The sequence below is a fragment of the Mobula birostris genome, chromosome 25 (genome assembly GCF_030028105.1).
Source record: "Mobula birostris isolate sMobBir1 chromosome 25, sMobBir1.hap1, whole genome shotgun sequence".
Lineage (NCBI taxonomy): Eukaryota > Metazoa > Chordata > Chondrichthyes > Myliobatiformes > Myliobatidae > Mobula > Mobula birostris.
Window position 1 is genome coordinate 3,206,317 of NC_092394.1, and position 20,549 is coordinate 3,226,865.

Sequence of the window (20,549 nt, forward strand, 5' to 3'; positions counted from 1 at the left end):
GCATAGTTACAGTACACATGCAGTCACAGAAAGTAATGTTAGCTCTAGTCCCTGAGTGGCATGACCTGTAGATTGATGGTGCATGGGATGTTGTTCTGGAGTCACACTTCTATAAGAACAAGCACACAGCAATTCCTCATCCCACGTGAGTGCAGCTGCAGGCAAAGGCAATCGGCTTGTCTTCCAGGGAGCAAACACTAGAGCGCAGCGTCAACAGGAGGCGCAAAGTCCCCAGCCTAGCGCATTTGCTGCACGTGTTCTGCCCCACACCGCCTCCGTTGCCTCCTCCCCTGGGAGGTTGTAATAGGCATGAGGGCATTGTCTATGCATCAGCTGAGGCCACGCATCTCCCTCACCATTTCAGTTAGAACGTTATGAACCAAACTCTGGCGAGTAGAACTAGCTTGGATGGACATGGACCAGTTGGGCCAAAAAGCCTGTTTCTGTGGTTTATAACTGACTATCAGTGAAGGCAAGCTGGCTTTTGTGGATGTCTTACTATTGCTTTATAATTTAAAACCAAAGATTCAAGTGCTGGGTACATGTAAAATGGAAAAGTAGACTTTTCTTTGAAAAGTAAGAGAATGGGAAATATTGGTATTTAGAGAGATTTGATCCTTGTACATCACCCCCAGCAAATTAACAAGCAAGAATAAGAAAGTATTGCAGCCAACAAAAGATGTGTCATCATTTTGCAAAAAGAAAATAGAGTCCAAGAGTTAAAAAGTGTTTCTGCAATCATCTTGGGGTCTGTGTGCAGTTTTGGTATTGTAGACTTCACTGTAACAGGCCCTTCAGCAGACCGCCGTGCCTCTCGGTGGTCATCCTATTTGCCCAGCTCAGACCTGGGGCTCTGTATGCTTTTCCTGCCAAATTCCATTTAAACATTGTAATTGTATCTACCCCACCACCTCCTCAGGCAGCTCATTCCAGATATTCACCACCAACTGTTTGGAAGGACTTACTCCTCAGCTCACCTTTAAAATTCTCCCCTCTCACTTTGAACATGTGCCCTCTATTCTTGGCTGACCTGACCTTGGAAAAAGACCCAATCTGTTGCATAGCGGTTATCACAGCGCCTGCAACCCAGGCTGACCGGAAGGAGTTTGTATCTTCTCCCTGTGACCACGTAGCTTTCCTCCGGTTGCTCCGGTTCATCCCACATTCTAGGCGTATTGGTCAGCGCGGGCTCATCGGGCCTTAGGGGCCTGGTACTGTGCTGTATTTCTAAATTAAAAAATTTTTAAAACATAGCATTTTATGAAAAACTACACATAAACAAAGACTGACAAACAACCGACGTGCAAAAAACGACAAACTGCAAATAAAAATAATACTAAGAACATGAGTTGTAAAGAGTCTTTGGAAGTGAATCTATAGCTTGTAGAATCCATTCAGAGTAAAGGTGGGTGAAGATATCTACAGTGTTGGTTGAAGGATAATAACTGGTGTGGGCTGTAAGGGTTCTGTACCTCCTGCCCAATGGTGATAGTAAAAAGTAGGGAAAGCCTGGATGGTGGGGGTCCTTGACGATCAGTGCTGTCTTCTTGTGATAGCACTTCTCGTGGATGAGCTCAACAGCAGGGAGGGTTTTTCCTGTGATGGACTGGGCTGTATCTACCACTTTCTGTCGTCTTTTCCATTCCTGGGCATCGGTGTTTCTAAAACAGGCTGTGATGCAACCAGTGAGGATCTTTGTTACATAGCCTGTCCTTCCCACTAAAGAATGATTTATTGTTACATTATCCAACTGAGATCACTGCCACACAGTTCTTAAATCCTCTGACCACTTCCATCCAACACCATTTACAATCATAAACGTGGGACGCTAGAATTCTGGTCAGGCAGCATCTACGGAGGGAAATAAACAGTTGACATTTTGGGCCTGGTCTCTTCACCAGGACTGGACAGGCTTCTTTCTCTTTCCTTTCCAGTCCTGATGAAGGTTCTCGGCTCAAAATATCAACTGCTTGTTCCCTTCAGAGACGCTGCCTGGCCTACTGTTTTACTTGTATTTTATTTAAAGATGCAGTACAGCAACAAGCCCACACCATCCAAATACACCCCTGTGAGCAATTAACCTACTAACCCGTGTGACTTTGGAGTGTGGGAGGAAACACACGTGGTCACAAACTCCCTAGAGACTGAACGCAGCTTGCTAGCACTGTAACAACGTAATACTGCCATACCACCCCTGAGTTTCTCCAGTACTGAGTGTGTATGTTGCTACCATTTACAGACGGTTTAGCCAGAAATCTCAGTTTTAAGCTGAGAAGAAAGTTTTTCTTGCACAGGATTATAATTCATTGGAATTGTCTTCCCCTTCAAAGAGCTCAGGGGTGATACTGATTAACAGTTGTACATTCAGGGAATCGACATGTGTGGGTGAAGAACAAGGTACAACTGAGGCAGAAGGTGATCTTGCTGTTGTGACTGGAGGAGGCAGTCTTTAATACACACACATCAAGGCCTCAAAAATCATGTTCTCGTTCAGCGAGATCACTCCTTGTTCTTCCCAACTCCAGAGGGTCTGCAGGATGTGTGAGTGGGTGATCATCAAGCTCGTTGCCGTCTCTGCAGCTTGGAAGCAACAGCGATGCTTTATGTCATCACTTCCAGATTTGCTGAGACTTCTTTACAGGAGGGATGCCAACACTTTGGAGAGGGTACAGAAGAGGTTTACCGGGATGCTGCTTGGATTAGAGGGCGTGTTCTATAATGAGAGGAAACACAAGCATTCCACAGGAAGGATATACGAATTCCTTACAGAGGACACTGGGATTGAACTCAGAGTTCCGACCAGCCCGAGCTGTAATAATGTTGTGTTAACCACTATGCTACTTTGTCACCCATTAGTGAAGCCCTTTCCCATCCCTCATCCAACCAATCCCCGCAGCCATGTGGCCCTCATTGCCGACTCTCGACCAGCTCCAGAACTCAGCCTCCCCCACCCTCCCCAACTCAACTCAGCCTCCCCCACCCTCCCCAACTCCAGAACTCAGCCCCCCCATCCTCCCCAACTCCAGAGCTCACCCTCCCCCACCCTCCCCAAATCCAGAACTCAGCCCCCCCCACCCTCCGAACTCCAGAACTCAGCCCCCCCACCCTCCCAACTCCAGAGCTCACCCTTCCCCACCCTCCCCAACTCCAGCCCTCTGTCTCCTACACTTACTAGCACATAGAAAGTGCTGGAGGAACTCAGCAGGCCAGGCAGTATCTCTGGAAAAAAGTACAGTTGACATTTCTGTCAGAAAATCTTCATCAGGACTGGGGAAAAGGGATGAGGAGTCAGGGTAAGAAAGTGGGGGGGAAGGGAGGAAGAACCACAAGGTGATAGGTGAAACTGTGAGTGTGGAGGGGTGAAGTAAGGAGCTGGGAAGTTGATTGGTAAAAGAGATACCAGGCTGGAGAAAGGGGAATCTATTAGGAGAGGACGAAAGGCCTTGGGAGAAAGAGTGGGGGAGCACCAGAGTAAGGTGATATGCAGGTAAGGAGATAAGGTGACAGAGGGAAAAGGGGATGAGGAATGGTGAAGAGGCCGGGCATTACTGGAAGTTCGAAAAATTGACGTTCATGCCATTCGTTTGGAGGCTACCTGGACGGAATATAAGGCATTTCTCCCCCAGCCTGAGTGTGGCCTCATCGCGGCAGTAAAAGAGGCCATGGATTGACATGTCAGAATAGAATTGGGAAGTGGAATTAAAGTGGGTGGCCATTGGGAGATCCCACTTTTTCAGGCAGACGAATCTTTGGTGCTCGGCGAAACAGTCTCCTAATCTACATTGGGTCTCACTAATATACACCCAGGAGCACCAGATACAGTCGATGACCCTAACAGACTCACAAGTGAAGTGTCACCTCACCACCAGCTCCAGGGCTCTGCCTCCACTCTCTGCCCAGCCACTCAGTAAAACAAATGATAAACTGGTTTTATTGCATTTCTTGCAGGAAGACTGAACCGGGGCTTAGGGGAAGGAACTAACAGGCGTTATCACAATGACCAGCACGCACTATGTGGATCAAATGGGGAACTGAGGCTGTTATCTGCAGAGACAGAAGTGTTTAAAGACCAGGAGAAGGAGCTCTGGATGGGTTGTCTATAATCTTCCAAAGTCTCAAAGGGGGAAAAAAGAGGAAGTAAATGCTGTGTGTGTGGCATTAACAGGAATGCATCAGTGAAGATAAAGATGAGCTTTATTTGTCACATGTACGTCGAAACATAGTGAAATGCATCGTTTGTATCAACGACCAACAAAGTCCGAGGGGGAGGAGAGGGGCAGCCCACAGGTATTGCCATAGCATCTCCACAGCTTGTTAACCCGAAACAGTACATCCTTGGAATGCATGAGGAGACCCACGCGGTCACAAACTCTTTGCAGACTGCGGTGGGCGTTAAACATCTGTGGAGGCGCAAGGATGGTGAATGTTCCGGCTTGAGACCCTACATCAGGAGATGTTGCCTTTTGTTCTGGGGTTGGACTGAATATCAAGACAGGCACTCAACTGGCAGCCAACCGGAAATCCACAGAGGGAGCGTCCAGAGTCTGGATAAACAGTGGAGGGCAGGGATTGAACTGTGGAGCTGGTTAACATCGTTGGATAATTTTTTTGCATACCAGGTGAATTCGGGTTATAGGGAAAAGTTTAGATTATGAAGACACGTAGTCCTCTTTTATTGTCATTTAGTAATGCATGCAAGTTAGGTAGGTAGAGCTGAGTCCAAGTTCTTATTGATCTTGCTGAATGGTAGAACAGTCTCTTCAGGCCCGATGGCCGACTCCTGCTCCTATTTCTTATGTTCAAAATACCCAACAGCAAGTTACAAATCAGCCTGAGGCAGATGACAAAAGCTGCAGTTGCCAATGCTAATGTACAAAGAGGAACAAGTCCTCTTGGCCAACATGAGGACAGCAGTCTGCACCACATCCTCCACTCAGCCAGGTCACTGCTGGGGCTAGAGAGACTGTGGAGTGGGCCTGGTGAAGCCAGATCATTGCTCGGGATACAGAGCCTGGACTGGGCCTGGTAAAGCGTGTTCTCATTTTCCTGAGTCACCAGAGGTCAGTGCAAGCCGCAACTGCTGCAAATCAGATTTAATGCAACATCTTGCACACCACTGAAACCGTTCAGTCCTTCGTCCTGTTCTAGTGTTAAAACAAGGTCATTTCTGGGCCCCTCTATCCCAAAATCAAAGTCAAAGAAAAATTTATTCTCAAAGTACCTTGAGATTCATTTTGTTGCAGACGTTTACAGGGGATAGAAGAAATACTATAAAATTCATGAGAAACTGTACATTTCATAGACAAACAACCGATGTGCAAGAGAAGACAAACTGTGAAATAAAATAAATAATACTGGGAACATGAGTTGTTGAGTCCTAGTCTGTAGGTTGTTGAATCAGTTCAGAGTTGTGGTGAGTGAAGTTATCCACACTAGTTCAAGAACCTGATGAAGGGTCTCGGCCCGAAACGTCGACTGTACCTCTTCCTAGAGATGCTGCCTGGCCTGCTGCATTCACCAGCAACCTTGATGTGTGTTGCTTGAATTTCCAGCATCTGCAGAATTTCTCGTGTTTAGTCCTTTCAACATTTATTAGGTTTCAATGAGATCCCCTCACATTCTTCTAAATTGCAATGAGTACAGACCCAAAGCTGCCAAACCCTCCTCATATGTTAACCCCTTCATTCCCAGAATCGTCTCATGAATCTCCTCGGGACTCTCTCCAATGATAACACATCCTTTCTGAGATACGGGGCCCAAAACTGTTGACAATACTCAAAGTGCGGCCTGATCAGTGTCTTATAGAGCCTCAGCATTATCTCATTATCTGTTTGCTTTTATATTCTATGCCCTTGAAATAAATGCCAAAACTTCATTTGCCTTCATTACCACAGACTCAAACCTGTAAATTAACCTTCTGGGAGTCTTGCACGAGGATTTCTAAATCCCTCTGCAACTCTGATGTTTGAATCTTCTCCCCATTTAGATAATAGTCTGCATTATTTTTCCTTTTACCAAAATGCATTATCATCCATTTCCCAACACTGTATTCCATCTGCCACTTTTTTGCCCATTCTTCCAATTTGTCTAAGACCTGTTGCAATCGCATTGTTTCCTCAGAACTACCTACCCCTCCACCTATCTTCATATCATCTGCAAACTTTGCCACAAAGCCATCAATTCCACTATGTAAATCACTGACAAACAATAAGAAAAGCAGCGGTCCCAATACTGACTCCTGAGGAACACCAGTAGTCAATGGCAGCCAACCAGAAAAGCAGCCTCCCTTTATTCCCACTCACTGCCTTCTCCCTGTCAGCCATTCCACTATCCATGCCAGTATCTTTCCTGTAACACCATACTGTTTTATCTTGTTAAGCACCCTCATGTGTGGCACCTTATCAAATGCCTTCCACTGTCTCTCTTTTGTTCACCCTGCTTGTTACTTCCTCAAAGAACTCTAACAAATTTGTCAGGCAAGATTTTCCTTCACAAATTTCCCTTTGCTGACCTTGCCTTATTTTACCATTAGTCTCCAAGTACCCCAAAAATGTCATCCTTAATAATGGACTCCAACACTTTCCCAACCACTGAGGTTAGGCTAACTGGTCCATAATTTCCTTTCTTTTGCCTTCCTCCCTTCTGAAAGAATGGGCAACCTTCCAGTCTTCCAGGACCATGCCAGAATCAAGTGATTCTTGAAAGACAATAACCAATGGTTCCTGGCACTCCAGCCAAGGAAATCATCAGTTTCATCCATCCTGTTAACTCTTTAGTGAGATCCCATGGTCAATGGTGTGGCCAGGGACAGTGACTCCTCCTCACCCCCACCCCAAGGTCAGCAGGTCCCGGGATTGGAGCTCCATGCAGACAAGAGCCACAAGGGTCGGGGGACCCAGGTTGGTGAATCCCAAGGTCAAGGTCCATGAGAGTCCAGAGGTTGAGGCTTAGAAGTCATTGTTCTGTGATGGGCAAGTCCTGGTGTCGATACCCAAAGGTTGGCAAAGTCTAGAGTCAAAGTCCAATCCAGAAAATGAAGCCTGAAGGTTGCCGGGTCAGCCCCAGATCGGCGAGTCCCAAGGTTAGAGGTCTGTTTGGACAGGAGACACGAGGGCTGAGGATGAACACATAGTCAGTGACTGAGGTTGTAGGCCCCGTAGACAAGGCATGGTAATCTCCCAGGTTGGTGAGTCCAGTGGTCAAGGCTCAAACGTCAAAGCCCCTGGGACAGCGGTTCCAAAGGCCAAAGTCTGCATATCTGAGAGTCCGGGGCGAAGGATGGGTGGCCAGAGGCCCAGAGATGCCATGTACTGGGTCTGTGTGTGAATGGGTGGGTGGGAAAGGGGCTTGTTCTGCTGCCCGCCCCTCTTCTTCTATTTCCCATTCTGGCCTCTTATCTCTTCTGATCTGCCTATCACCTCCCCCTAGGTCCCCTCCTCCTTCCCTTTCTCCTATGATCCACTCTCCTCTGCAATCAGATTCCTTCCTCTCCAGCCCTTTACCTTTCCCACCCACCTGGCTTCGCCTATCACCTTCCAGCTGCCCTCCTACCCCTCCCCCAACATTTTTACTCAGGTGTCTTCCCCTACCTTTCCAGTCCTGATGAAGGGTCTCAGCCTGAAATGTCAACTATTAATTCCCCTCAATAGATGCTGCCTGATGTGCTGAGTTCCTCCAGTATTATATGTGCATTGCTCTGCTGTTGTTTTGTTTTGTTACTGCTTGTGTCGTTTTGCTGAACATGGTGGGTACATTATGTTGGTGCCAGAATGTGTAGTGACACTTGGGGGCTGACCCAGTGCGTCCGTGGGTTGTATAGATTGTTCATACATTTCACTGTATGTTTCAATGTACATGTGCTTAGTAAATGAATGAATCTAAATCAGAATCCGAGATCACATCTCAATCCTCTGAGCTCCAGATAGTCCATATCCCGTCTGTTTAACCTCTCCCTGTTCAAAAAAATCTGCCATCCAGGGAATTAGACCAGTGGAGGAACAGAGAGAACTTGGAGTCCGTGTCTACAGATCCTTCAAAGTGCCACACAAAACGATAGGGAGGTTAAGAAGGTAAGTGGTTTATTGACTTTCAATAGTCGGGGGATTAAGTTCAAGAACCATGAGGTAATATTGTAGCTCTATAAAACCATGGTTAGACCATGTTTTGGAGTATTCTGTTCAGTTCTGGTCCCTTCATTACAGGAAGGATGCGGAACATTAGAACTGATACTGTAAAACTATAGGAGATAGGAGCAGAATTAGACTATTCAGCCCATCGAGTCTGCTCCACTGTTTCATCATGGCTAATCCATTTTCCGTCTCAACTCCATTCTCCTACCTTCTCACCTTAATCTTTCATGCACTGACCAATCAAGAATCTATCAACCTCTATCTTAAATATACCCAAGGATCTGGTCTGCACAGCTGCCTGTGGCAACAAATTGCACAGATTTACTGCCCTCTGGCTGAAGAAATTCCTCCTTACCTCCATTCTAAATGGACATCCTTCTATTCTGAGACTCTGCCCTCTGGTGCTAGACTCCCCCATTATAGGAAATATCCTCTTTACCTCCACTCTATCTAGGCCTTCCAACATGCAATATGTTTCAATGAGATTTCCCTTCATTCTATCAAATTACAATGAGCACAGGCCCAGAGCCATCAAATGCACCTCATACAATAACCCTGTCATTTCCAGAACCATTCCCATGAACCTTCTCCAATGTTAGCATATCCTTTCTTGGATAAGGTGCCAAAAACTGCTCACAATATTCCAAGAGAGGCTTCACCAGGGCCTTATAAAGCCTCACATTATATCCTTGCTTTATATACTAGTCCTCTTGAAATGAATGCTAACATCGCATGTGCCTTCCTCACCACAGACTGAACCCGCATACTAACCTTTAAGGAATCCTGCACAAGGTCTCCCAAGTCCCTTTGCACCTAAGATTTTTAAATTATCTCTCCATTTAGAAAAAAATAATATATGCTTTTATTTCTTCTACCAAAGTGCACGACCATACACTTCCCAACACTGTATTCCATCTGCCACTTGTATGCCCATTTTCCTAATCCATTTAAGTCCTGTAGTTTCCCTGCTTCTTCAATCTTGTATCGATTGGTAGCTGCATACCTGACCAAACAAAAATGACATGCGGAGTGCCTTAAGGGTCCATACTAGGGCATCTCCTGTTTAATCATGGCAAGCAACAAGATATCTTGCCTTAATCATACCGATGACACTCAGATTTATATAACAGTGTCACCAAGTGACCATGGTCCCATACGATTACTAAAAAACTGTATTGAACAAATCACTGATTGGATGTGCCAAAATTTCCTCCATTTAAACAAAGAGAAAACTGAAATAATTATTTCTGGTGCCAAAAAGAGTTAGTGCTCACTTAGAATCCCTGTCATTATAAACCACAATGCAAGCCAGAAACCTTGGTGTTGTGATGGACTCCGACTTAAATTTTAACTGCCACATTAAGACAATTACAAAGCCGCCTACTACCATTGTAAAAGTACAGTGAGAGTTAAAGGGCTTATGTCTCAGCAAGATCTAGAAAAACTCTTCCATACATTTATTTTTAGTAGGCTTGACTACTGTAATGGCGTTTTCACAGGTCCCTGTAAAAAAAATCCCTCTGACAGCTGCAGCTCATTCATAACAGTGCCTCTAGAGTCCTCACTAAGACCAAGAAAGCAGAACATATCACTCCAGTTCTCAGATCCCTACACCGGCTTCCTGCCCATCAGAGGATTGACTTTAAAATATTACTAATGGTTTATAAAGCACTGAATGGTCTATGGCCAAAATACATCTCCGATCTTCTGCTGCATTGTGAACCTTCCTGAGCTCTCAGTTGTCTGGAGTGGGTCTGCTTGTCATCCCCTGGATCAAAACTAAACATAGTGAAGCAGCTTTTAGTTACTCTGCTCCACATATCTGGAATAACCTTCCTGAGGATCTGAAGTCTGCCCCAACTTTAAGCTATTTTAAATGGAGGCTTAAAACTTTTCTTTTCACTGTAGCTTTTATTTAGAATCTCCTGCACTGTAACTTCTATTTATCATATCTATTTTTGTGATTTTATACACTTATATGTTTTATGCAATTTGATGTTTGATTTTTATATCTTGTTCTATGTAAAACACATTGAGTTACCTTGTGTTTGAAAAGTGCTGTGCAAATAAACTTGCTTCCTTGCTCAATTCTACCTACCCCTCCACCTATCTCCGTTTCATCTGCAAACAATCACAAAGCCATCAATTCCACCATCCAAGGAATTGACATAGAGTATAATGTCAAAAGAATCGGTCCCAACACAGACCCCTGCAGAACACTACCAGTCACCTGCAGCCAGCCAGAAAAGGCTCCCTTTATTCCCACTCTTTGTCTCCTGCCAACCAGCCACTGCTCTATCCATGCTAGAATTTTTCCTGTAAAACCATGGGCTCGTATCTTGTTGAGCTACCTCGTGTGGCATTTTGACAAGGGCTCTCTGAAAATCCAAATATATTACATCAACCAATTCTCCTTTATCTATCCCGCTTGCTGTTCCTTCTAAGAATTCCAACAGATTTGTCAGGCAAGATTTTCCCTTGAGGAAACCATGCTGTCTTGGGCCTATCTTATCTGCTGCATCCAAGAACCCTGCAACCACATCCTTAACAATTAAGTCCAACATCTTCGCAACCATTGAGGTCAGACTAACTGGACTATAATTTGTTTTCTTCTGTGTCTCTCCATTTTTAAAGGACAGAGTGATATTTTCAATTTTCCAGTCCTCTGGAACCATTCCAGAATCCAATGGTATTTGAAAGATCAGTACTAATACCTCCACAATCTCTTTAGCTACCTCTTTCAGAACCCTGGAGTGTAGACCATCTGGTCCAAGTTACTTATCTGCCTTCAGACCTTTCAGTTTCCCAAGCACCTTCCGCCTAGTAATGGCAACTTCACACACTTTTTGACCCCTGACACTCTCGAACTTTCAGCATACTGCTAGCATCTCCCACAGTGAAGACTGATGCAAAATACTTATTAAATTCATCTGCTATTTCTATGTCTCCCATTACTTCCTCTCCAGCATCATTTTCCATATACCCTTGCTTCTCTTTTCCACTTGATATATCTGAAGAAACTTTCTGTATCCTGTTAAATATTATTGGCCAGCTTACCTTAATATTCCAACTTTTCCTTCTTTATGACCCTGTTAGTTCCTTCTGTTGTTTTTTTTTAAGCATCCCAATATTCTAACTTCCTGATTACTTTTTGCTCCATTATATGCCCTCTTTTTGGCTTTTGTGTTGGCTTTGACTTCTCTCGTCAGCTATGGTTGTGTCATCCTGCCTATACTACTTCTCTGGAATGTAAGTATTCTCTGCCAGAAACTGCAGCCATTGCTGATCTGCCATCATCCTTGCTAGTGATCCCTTCCAATCAATTTTGGCCAATTGCTCTCTCATGTCTCTGTAATTCCCTTTACTCCACTGTAATACTGATACACCTGACTTTAGCTTCTCCTTCTCAGAATAGCTGATCCTCCAGTGGGTTCAACAATGAGCTGCTCTAAAAGCCATTTTGGAGGCATTCTACAAATTCTGCCTCTTGGAATCCAGCACCAAACTGATTTTCCTAATCAACCTACATTTTGAAATTACCCATGACTATCATACCATTGCCATTTTGGCATGCATTTTCTATCTCCCGTTGTAACTTCTAGACCATATCTTTACTACTGTTTGGAGTTCTTTACAGTGGTGCTAGAAAGTTTGTGAATCTTGTATGATTTTCTCTATTTCTGCATAAATATGACCAAAAACTGATCAAATCTTTGTGTAAGTTCTAAGTCCAGATAAAGAGAACACAATTAAACAAATAACACAAAAAATTATATTGACTTCGTTAACTTTGCCTCCAACTTTCACCCTGCCCTCAAGTTTACCTGGTCCATTTCCGACACCTCCCTCCCCTTTCTTGATCTTTTTGTCTCTGTCTCTGGAGCTTATCTACTGATGTCTACTATAAGCCTACGGACTCTCACAGCTACCTGGACTATTCCTCTTCCCACCCTGTCTCTTGCAAAAATGCCATCCCCTTCTCGCAATTCCTCCGTCTCCACCGCATCTGATCTCAAGATGAGGCTTTTTATTCCAGGACGAAGGAGATGTCTTCCCTTTTTTAAAGAAAGGGGCTTCCCTTCCTCCACCATCAACTCTGCTCTCAAATGCATCTCCCCCATTTCACACACATCTGCACTCACTCCATCCTCCCGCCACCCCACGAGGAATAGGGTTCCCCTTGTCCTCACCTACCACCCCACCAGCCTCCAGGTCCAACATATAATTCTCCGTAACTTCCGCCACCTCCAACGGGATCCGACCACTAAGCACATCTTTCCCTCCCCCCTCTCTCTGCTTTACGCAGGGATTGCTCCCTATGCGACTCCCTTGTCCATTCGTTCCCCCCCCCATCCCTCCCCACTGATCTCCCTCCTGGCACTTATCCGTGTAAGCGGAACAAGTGCTACACATGCCCTTACACCTCCTCCCTCACTACCACTCAGGGCCCCAGACAGTCCTTCCAGGTGAGGCGACACTTCACCTGTGAGTCGGCTGGGGTGATACACTGCGTCCGGTGCTCCCAATGTGGCCTTCTATATATTGGCAAGACCCGATGCAGACTGGGAGATCGTTTCGCTGAACACCTACGCTCTGTCCGCCAGAGAAAGCAGGATCTCCCAGTGGCCACACATTTTAATTCCACGTCCCATTCCCATTCTGACATGTCTGTCCACGGCCTCCTCTACTGTAAAGATGAAGCCACACTCAGGTTGGAGGAACAACACCTTATATTCCGTCTGGGTAGCCTCCAACCTGATGGCATGAACATTGACTTTTCAAACTTCCATTAATGCCCCACCTCCCCCTCGTACCCCACCCGTTATTTATTTATTATCCCCCCACCCTTTTTTCCTTTTTTTTTTCTCCCTTTGTCCCTCTCACTATAACTCCTTGCCTGCTCTCCACCCTCTGGGCTCCCCTCCCCCTTTCCTTTCTCCCAAGGCCTCCTGTCCCACAGATCCTCTCCCTTCTCCAGCCTCGTATCCCTTTTGCCAGTCACCTGTCCAGCTCTTGGCTCCATCCCTCCCCCTCCTGTCTTCTCCTATCATTTTGGATCTCTCCCTCCCCCTCCAACTTTCAAATCTCTTACTAACTCTTCCTTCAGTTAGTCCTGACGAAGGGTCTCAGCCTGAAACGTCGACTGTACCTCTTCCTAGAGATGCTGCCTGGCCTGCTGCGTTCACCAGCAACTTTTGTGTGTGTTGCTTGAATTTCCAGCATCTGCAGATTTCCTCATGTTTGCGTTGAAAGATTATATTTGTTCATTTATTTATCGAGAAGAATGACATGTATTTGTTGGAAAAAGTATGTGAAACTTTGCTTTCAGTAACTGGTGTGACCACCCCTTGTACAGCAATAACTTAAATCGAACGTTTTCGGTAACTGTTGTTCAGTCGTGCACATCAGCCTGGAGGAATTTTAAACTATTCCTCCTTACAAGACGGATTCAACTCTGGGGTGTGGGTGGGCTTCCTTGCATGACTGCTTGCTTCAGGTCCTTTCTCATTATTTCTCTAGGATTAAGGTCAAGACTTGAGTTGGCCATTCCAAAACACACATTTTCTTCCTCCTAAACCATTCTATTGACTTACTCTTGTCTTTTGGATCATCGTCTTGTTGCATTATCCATCTTCTATTAAGCTTCAGGTGGTGGACTGTCATCCTGCGGGAGTTCTCTTTATCTAGGTTTAGAACGTGTGAAAATCTGATCATATTTCAGGTCATATTTATGCAGAGATGGAGAAAGCTATACAGGGCTCACTGACTTTCTAGCAGTACTGTATAAAGCTCCAAGGGTCTTTTAACCCTTGCAGTTCCTTAGCTCTATCCACAACAATTCTACACCTTCCAATTCTGTCACCACTTAATGACTTTATTTACTTATTACAAACAAAGCCATGCCACCTCTCTGCCTACTTGCCTGTCCTTTTGTTACAAAGTGCATTTTAGATGTTAAGCTCCCACCTATTATCACCTTTCTGCCACAATTCAGTGATGCCCACAATGTCTTACCTGGCAATCTGTAGCTGTGCTACAGGTTTCTCTAACTTATTCTGTATACTGTGCATATTCAAATATACCACCTTCAGTCCTTTTCAATTTTGTCCCCCTTTTACACTGTACCTCAACTCATTCACCGCAGTTTTGCCCTTTCCTTGACCTCTCCTTGTCTCACTACACACACCCATCCTCAGCACTGTCAGTTAGATTCCCATCCTCCTGCCAAATTCGTTTAAAGCTTCCTGAACAGCTCTAGCAAACCTCCTCTCAGGCTCAGGTGTAACCCATCCCTTTTGTACAGGTCACACCTTCCCCAGGAGAGATCCCAATGATTCAGAAATCTGAACCGCTCCCTCCTGTACCAGTTCCTCAGCCACACATTCATCTGGCAAATCGTCCGATTCTTACCCTCACTGGCATGTGGCACAGGCAGCAATCCAGAGATTACTACCCTGGAGATCCAGCTTTTCAGCTTTCTACCTAACTCCCTAAACTCTCTCTTCAGGACCTCTTCCCTTTTCCTACCTATGTCATTGGTGCTGTTATGAACCAAGACTTCTGGCTGCCCACCCTCCCTGTTTAGAATGCCTCAGACCCAATCCAAGACAGCCAAGACTCTAGCACCTAGGAGGCAACATACCATCCAGGTGTCTTTTTCACATCCACTGAAGCTGATGTCTGTTCCTCTAACAATGGAATCACTACTGCAGTCCTCTTCTCCCTCCTTCTTCTCTGAGTCAGTGCCTCCCTGGTAGGTTGTCCAGCCCAACAATTTACAAAGTGGTATACTTACTATTGAGGGAAACAGCTGGAGGGGTACTCTGTACCCGCTGCCCATTTATTTTCCCCCTCCTGACAGTCACCCAGGTACCAGCCTAGGGATAGCTACCTCCCTGTAGCTCCTATCTAACACTTACTTCGTTTCCCAAATGAGCGGAAGGTTACTGAGCTGCAGCTTGGTGAACCTGGTGCAGGTGTGGTTTCTTCACTCTCCCAGAATCTCCACATTTCACACACACAGCACAACACAGCCCTGGAGCCATTCTTACTGCTCCACCCATGTACTGCTAACGGACGAAAAATGAAGAAGTTGCAATCTAACAGAGATGTTTAAAATGATTAAAAAGCTACTGTACATTTAAAGCAGAGGTTGATAAGGGTGTCAAGGATTACAGGCTGAAGGCAGGAGAATGGGATTGAGGGGGTGATGAATCAGTCATGTTGAATGGCAGAGCAGACTCAATGGGAGAAATGGGCTACTTGTGCTCCTACGTCTTATGGTCTTGTATAGGAATTTATTTTCTGGGAGGACAGCAACCATTTGCTCTACTGGAAGAATCCAAAGCAACTTTCACATTGGAGCTATGTCTTTTTAAGATTAATATTGTAAAGCATTTTTTGCCTTCACAAGACAATATATACTTGGGTCTGGATGGCACCAAAACAAAGTTCCCCTCCACCCGGGATAATCTCTCTTCTCCGCACTTCCATTTGGGGAAAGAAATGTGTACCACCATGCATGAACATCAATTTCTCGAACTTCCGGTAATCCCCCCCCCCCCACCATTCCTCCTCCCCTTTTCCCCTCTCGCCTTATCTCCCATTTGGCAGGACTGGAGAAAAAAAGCAGAGTATTCTTACTACTCACCTTTTTTCCTCCAGTCCGGCAAAGAGTTTCGGCCCGAAACATCGACTGTACTCTTTTCCATAGATGCTGCCAGGCCTGCTGAGTTCCTCCAGCATTTTGTGTGTGTTGCCACCATGCTCAAGGACAGCTCTACGCCACTGTTATCAGAATATTAAATGGTTCCTCATACGAGAAGATATACTCTCGACCTCAGTCTACCTTGCACCTTACTGTCCATCTGCATTACACTTCCTCTGCACTCTGTCATTGTTTTACCTACTCCCCCCAATACACTGTGGACACTCTGTCTGCAAGCTCAGCTTTACATTGTCTCTCAATAGATGTATCAAGGGATGTCAGTCAAAGGTGACTACATGGGGCTGGGGTAAGTAAAGATTCTGTCACTGATTGGTGGAAGGGGTTTAAAGGGCAGATCTTTAATTCAAATCATAGCTCATAGATGTCGTAGGCAACTTACCCCCAGTTGGCCTCAAGGTGGTAGTGGTAAGCTACAGTCCACACGAAGCTGTGGGGAAGGCAGTTCTAGCAGAGGAACAATATTATTTCCAGGTGTGGAAAGTGCAGCCTAGAAAGGTTCCCACAGTAATTAACTCTACAATTTGTGAATAGGCTTACGGGCCGACCAGTTGGAGCACTATAAATATAGGAACAGAACTGGGCCATTTGGCCTGTCAAATCCGCTCTGCCATTTGTTCATGACTGATTTATTGTCCCTCTCAACCCCATTCTCCTGCCTTCTCCCCGTAACCTTTGATGCCCTGACTAATCAAAAATTTATCAACCTCCACTGATGACCTGGCCTCCACAGGAGTCTGGCAGTGAAAACCACAGATTTATCACCCTCTGGCTAAGGAATTTCCTCCTCATCTCTGTTCTAAAGGGATATTTGATAGGTGATTTGATAGGTTCAATATTTGATAGGTGTCCATGAGATTTCCCCTCTTTCTTCTAAACTCCAGTGAGTACAGGCCCAGAGACATTAAATGCTCCTGTTACATTTAACCCTTCTATTCCTGGGATCTTTCTCATGTACCTCCTCTGGATCATTCCCAATGCCAGCACATGTTTCCTTATGGGTATACGGGGCCTAAAACTGCTCACAATACAACAAATGTGGTCTGATCAATGCCTTATACAACCTCAGTATTACCTGCTTGGTTTTGTATTGTAGTCATCGTTTTAGGAAGTGTTAAGTAACTCAGTGTGTTTGTTGTTAAAAATACTCCTCATGTTGCATCAGCAAACAAGGAAAGTTAACGTGGTGTCAGTTTGTCCCGGACAGTGACAATCGATCAAACTGCATTCCTCAAGACTGGTGCCTCTATATTTTGGACAACTGTTAAAATGAACAAGCCTCCATTTAAATGGTCTTCAGCTGTTGCAGCTGCCCTGGGGAGGAGACACTGGACCTGCCTGCTGATGTTGCTCTCCAGTGTTCATTCTCTGGCTTGTCTTCGGCTGCATTAGCTGCATGGTGTGTATATTTGTTTTTTTTTTGTGTGTGACTATGTTTTTCTATTGTAACTATTTGTGCTACATGCTGCATGTGGCTGTTGGCACTATGTTTTGTACCCTAGTTCCAGAGGAATGTTGTTTCATTTGGCTATGTGACAATCAGACTTGAATTTGAACTAAATGGTCCTCTGCTGAACCAATACTTTCAAACCAAATAAATGCAGAATGTCATAGCCAGTTTGTATGTAGTAAGATCTCACAGGGCCGTTGAAACAACAGGATATCAAATGAGAAAACAGAACCTCAGAATTTATTCCAAAAAGGACCATAGGGAAAAGCTAAGAAACTACAAGTTGTGCATCAATAGTGGGGAAATTGTTGGGAAAAAAAATTCTACAGGACACCAGTTGTTGGAAAGACAGGGATTGATTAGGAGTGAACATGATTTTGTCCCATCTCACAGGTCAAATAGTTACCACCTCAACAAAAACTAAGAAGATTGATTGCACTCCTAGGAAGGCTGCGGAAGCTTTAGAAGGGTTGCAGAGATTTACCAGGTTGCTGCTGGGTAGAGAGCATGCCTCATGCGGATAGACTGATTTCTCTTTGGAGCAAAGGATAAGAGATCACTTGATAGAGGTGTGTAAAATGATGAGGCATAGATAGTGGATAGGCAGCAACATTTTCTTCAGGGGAAATAGCTGATACAAGGGAGCATGATTTTAAGGTGGAGGAAAGTATAGTTACAAGGGAGGGGGGAAGAGAGGGAAGATGTCAGAGGTAAGTTTTTTTTTTGCAGAGTGGTGGGTGTATAGAACACACTGCGGGGGTGGTGGTAGAGGTTGGACAGACTGCATTTATTCTCACTGGAGAGGTGTCTATAAGGGACATAAAGGGTAGTCACAATCTTTTCTCAGAATTTGGGGAATCTAAACTAGGCTTAGAGTGAAGGATGGACACAGATTTAGGGTAAGGGATTAAGAGGGGATCTGTGGTTACCTGGAACACTGCCAGAGAGAGCTACAGAAGCAGTTGCTAACAGCAATTGAATTACTTTGATACCAAAGGCTACAGGCCAAGTGCTGGGAGAGGGAATTAAAATGGAACGTATGTGTAGACCTAATGCCCCATTCCTAAATCGTGACTGATCCCACCTTCCCTGGGAGAGAGCCCAATAATCCAAAAATTTGATGCTGTCCCTCCCACATCAACTGCTTAGCCACAAGTTAAACTTTATAATCTTCCGAGTTCTGGCCTTATTAACACGTGGCACAGGTAGCAATCCTGAGATTCTGCCCTTTAACTTAACACCCAAGACCCTATGCAGAACCTCACCACTTGTTCTACCCATGTCATTGGTATCTACATGGAGGACTTGTGGCTGTTCACCCTCCCACCTAAGAATACTGAAGACTCAATCTGAGATATCCAGGATCCTGGCACCAGGGAAGCAACATACCATCCAGGAATTAAATTCTCAACCACAGAATCTCCTGTCCATTCCCTATCACCCCAACCCACCTCTTCTTCCCCCCTTCCCTTCTGAGTCATGGAGCCAAACTCAATGCCAGAGACCTGACCACTCACTTTCCTCTGTTAGGTCATCTCTCTCTCCCCCACCCACCCCCCACCAATAGTATCCAAACTGATACATCTATTGTTTGGGGGATGGCCGCAGGGGTACTGCACTGGCTGCTTAATCCCTTTTCCTTTCCCGACTGTCACCTAGTCCTGGTTTAATACCAGGTCCTACCTATTCCCCCCCCCCCCCCAACACCCACCTACCGAATGATCCCGAGTTCATCCAGTTCCAGCTCCAACTCCGTAATAGGGAGTGTTAGAAGCCACAATTGGATGCACTTCTTGCAGGTGTAGTCATCAGGGACACTGACGGTTTCCCCACATCCACAACAGGAATATTCAACTATCCTGTAACTAAACAACAAACAAACTGTATCAAAGTAAATATGGAAACAGATAGGTCTAGTCCACAGGTTCAGTTCTAAATTGGAGAAAGGGCAATTTTGATGGCATCATAAAGGATTTGAGAAGTGTGGATTGTGACAGGCTGTTTTCTGCCAAAGGCGTAGTTGGTACGAGGGCAGCCTTGAGAAGTGAAATTGAGAGCACAAGGCTTGTATGTACCTGTCAGAATAAAAAGATGAAGATAACAGGTTAGGGGAACCTTTGTTTTCAAGAGATATTGAAGCTCTGGTTAAAGAGAGAAAAAAGGTGCTGATTACAAGAAATGCAAAGACAGCTAAAAGGCTGCATGAGGTTGTCCCAAAACACAAGGAAAGGAGAATCTTTAAGGGATTCTGCCGATACGTAAAGGGCTCAAGGATTGCAAGCAACAAAGTTAGTCCCCTGGAAGATCCAAATGGTAATCGATGTGTGGAGCCAAAAGAGATGGGGAAAGATCTTAAATGAATGTTCTACATCTGAATTTACTCGGGTGATAGACTGAATTTATAGAAGCAAGGCAAAACAGATTGCACAGGAGGCAGTCTTTGCTGCCTTGAGGCAAATTAGGGTAGATAAATCCCCAAGGTTGATCCTCAGGCCCTGTGGGAACTAAGTGCAGAAATCACAGGGGTCCTAGCAAAGATACTTAAACCATTTAAGAAAGGCTCTAAAAATAAACCAGGAAATTATAGGCTGGTGATCCTGACATCAGTAGTGGGGAAAATAATTGGAAGGCATTCTAAGGGAGCAGGTATTATATTATCAAAGTACGTTCCAATGAGATGGGGAAAGGATGGTAGGGTACAAGAACCGTAGTGTACAAAGGTTGTTGAAAATCTAGTCAAGAAAAGCTTTAAAAAGGTTAAAACACACAACTAGTTAATGATAGAGATCTAGAAGATAAGGCTAGCAGGATTAAGGAAAACCCCAAGGCATCCTACAAGTATGTGAAGATCAAAAAGGTAAGACGTGAGAGAATAGGACCAAGTGTGACAGTGTAAAGGTGTGTATGGAACCGGAGAAGAGAGCAGAGATACTTAATGAATACTTTGCTTCAGTATTTGCAATGGAAAAGGATCTTGGCAATTGTAGGGATGACTTACAGCAGATTGAAAAGTTTGAGCATATAGACATTAGGAAAGAGGATGTGCTGGAGCTTTGGGAAAGCATCAAGTTGGATAAGTCACCAGGACTGCAGGAGATGTACCCCAGGCTACTGTGGGAGGCAAGGGAGGAGATTGCTGAGCCTCTCGCAATGATCTTTGCATCAATAGGGATGGGAGAGGTTCTGGAGGATTGGAGGTTTGCAGTTGTTGTTCCCTTATTCAAGAAAGGGAGTAGAGATAGCC

At 44.9% G+C, this 20,549-nt stretch overlaps 1 protein-coding gene and 1 long non-coding RNA gene across 4 annotated transcripts in view; one reads left to right on the forward strand and one right to left on the reverse strand.

Annotated features, from left to right (window-relative positions):
- The window catches only part of LOC140187470 (uncharacterized), a 50,809-nt gene that overhangs the window by 28,228 nt on the left and 2,032 nt on the right, over positions 1-20,549 (forward strand). For 2 of the 3 annotated variants that reach the window (XR_011883100.1, XR_011883099.1), the window contains exons 2-3: positions 7,978-8,069; positions 17,049-17,254. This is a non-coding gene — a long non-coding RNA (uncharacterized lncRNA). The remainder of the gene's footprint in view (positions 1-7,977; positions 8,070-17,048; positions 17,255-20,549) is intronic. The other variant, XR_011883101.1, reaches the window with a different exon arrangement.
- Positions 1-20,549, reverse strand: part of crk (v-crk avian sarcoma virus CT10 oncogene homolog) — an 88,833-nt gene that overhangs the window by 11,185 nt on the left and 57,099 nt on the right. The gene's annotated exons all lie outside the window — the stretch shown is intronic.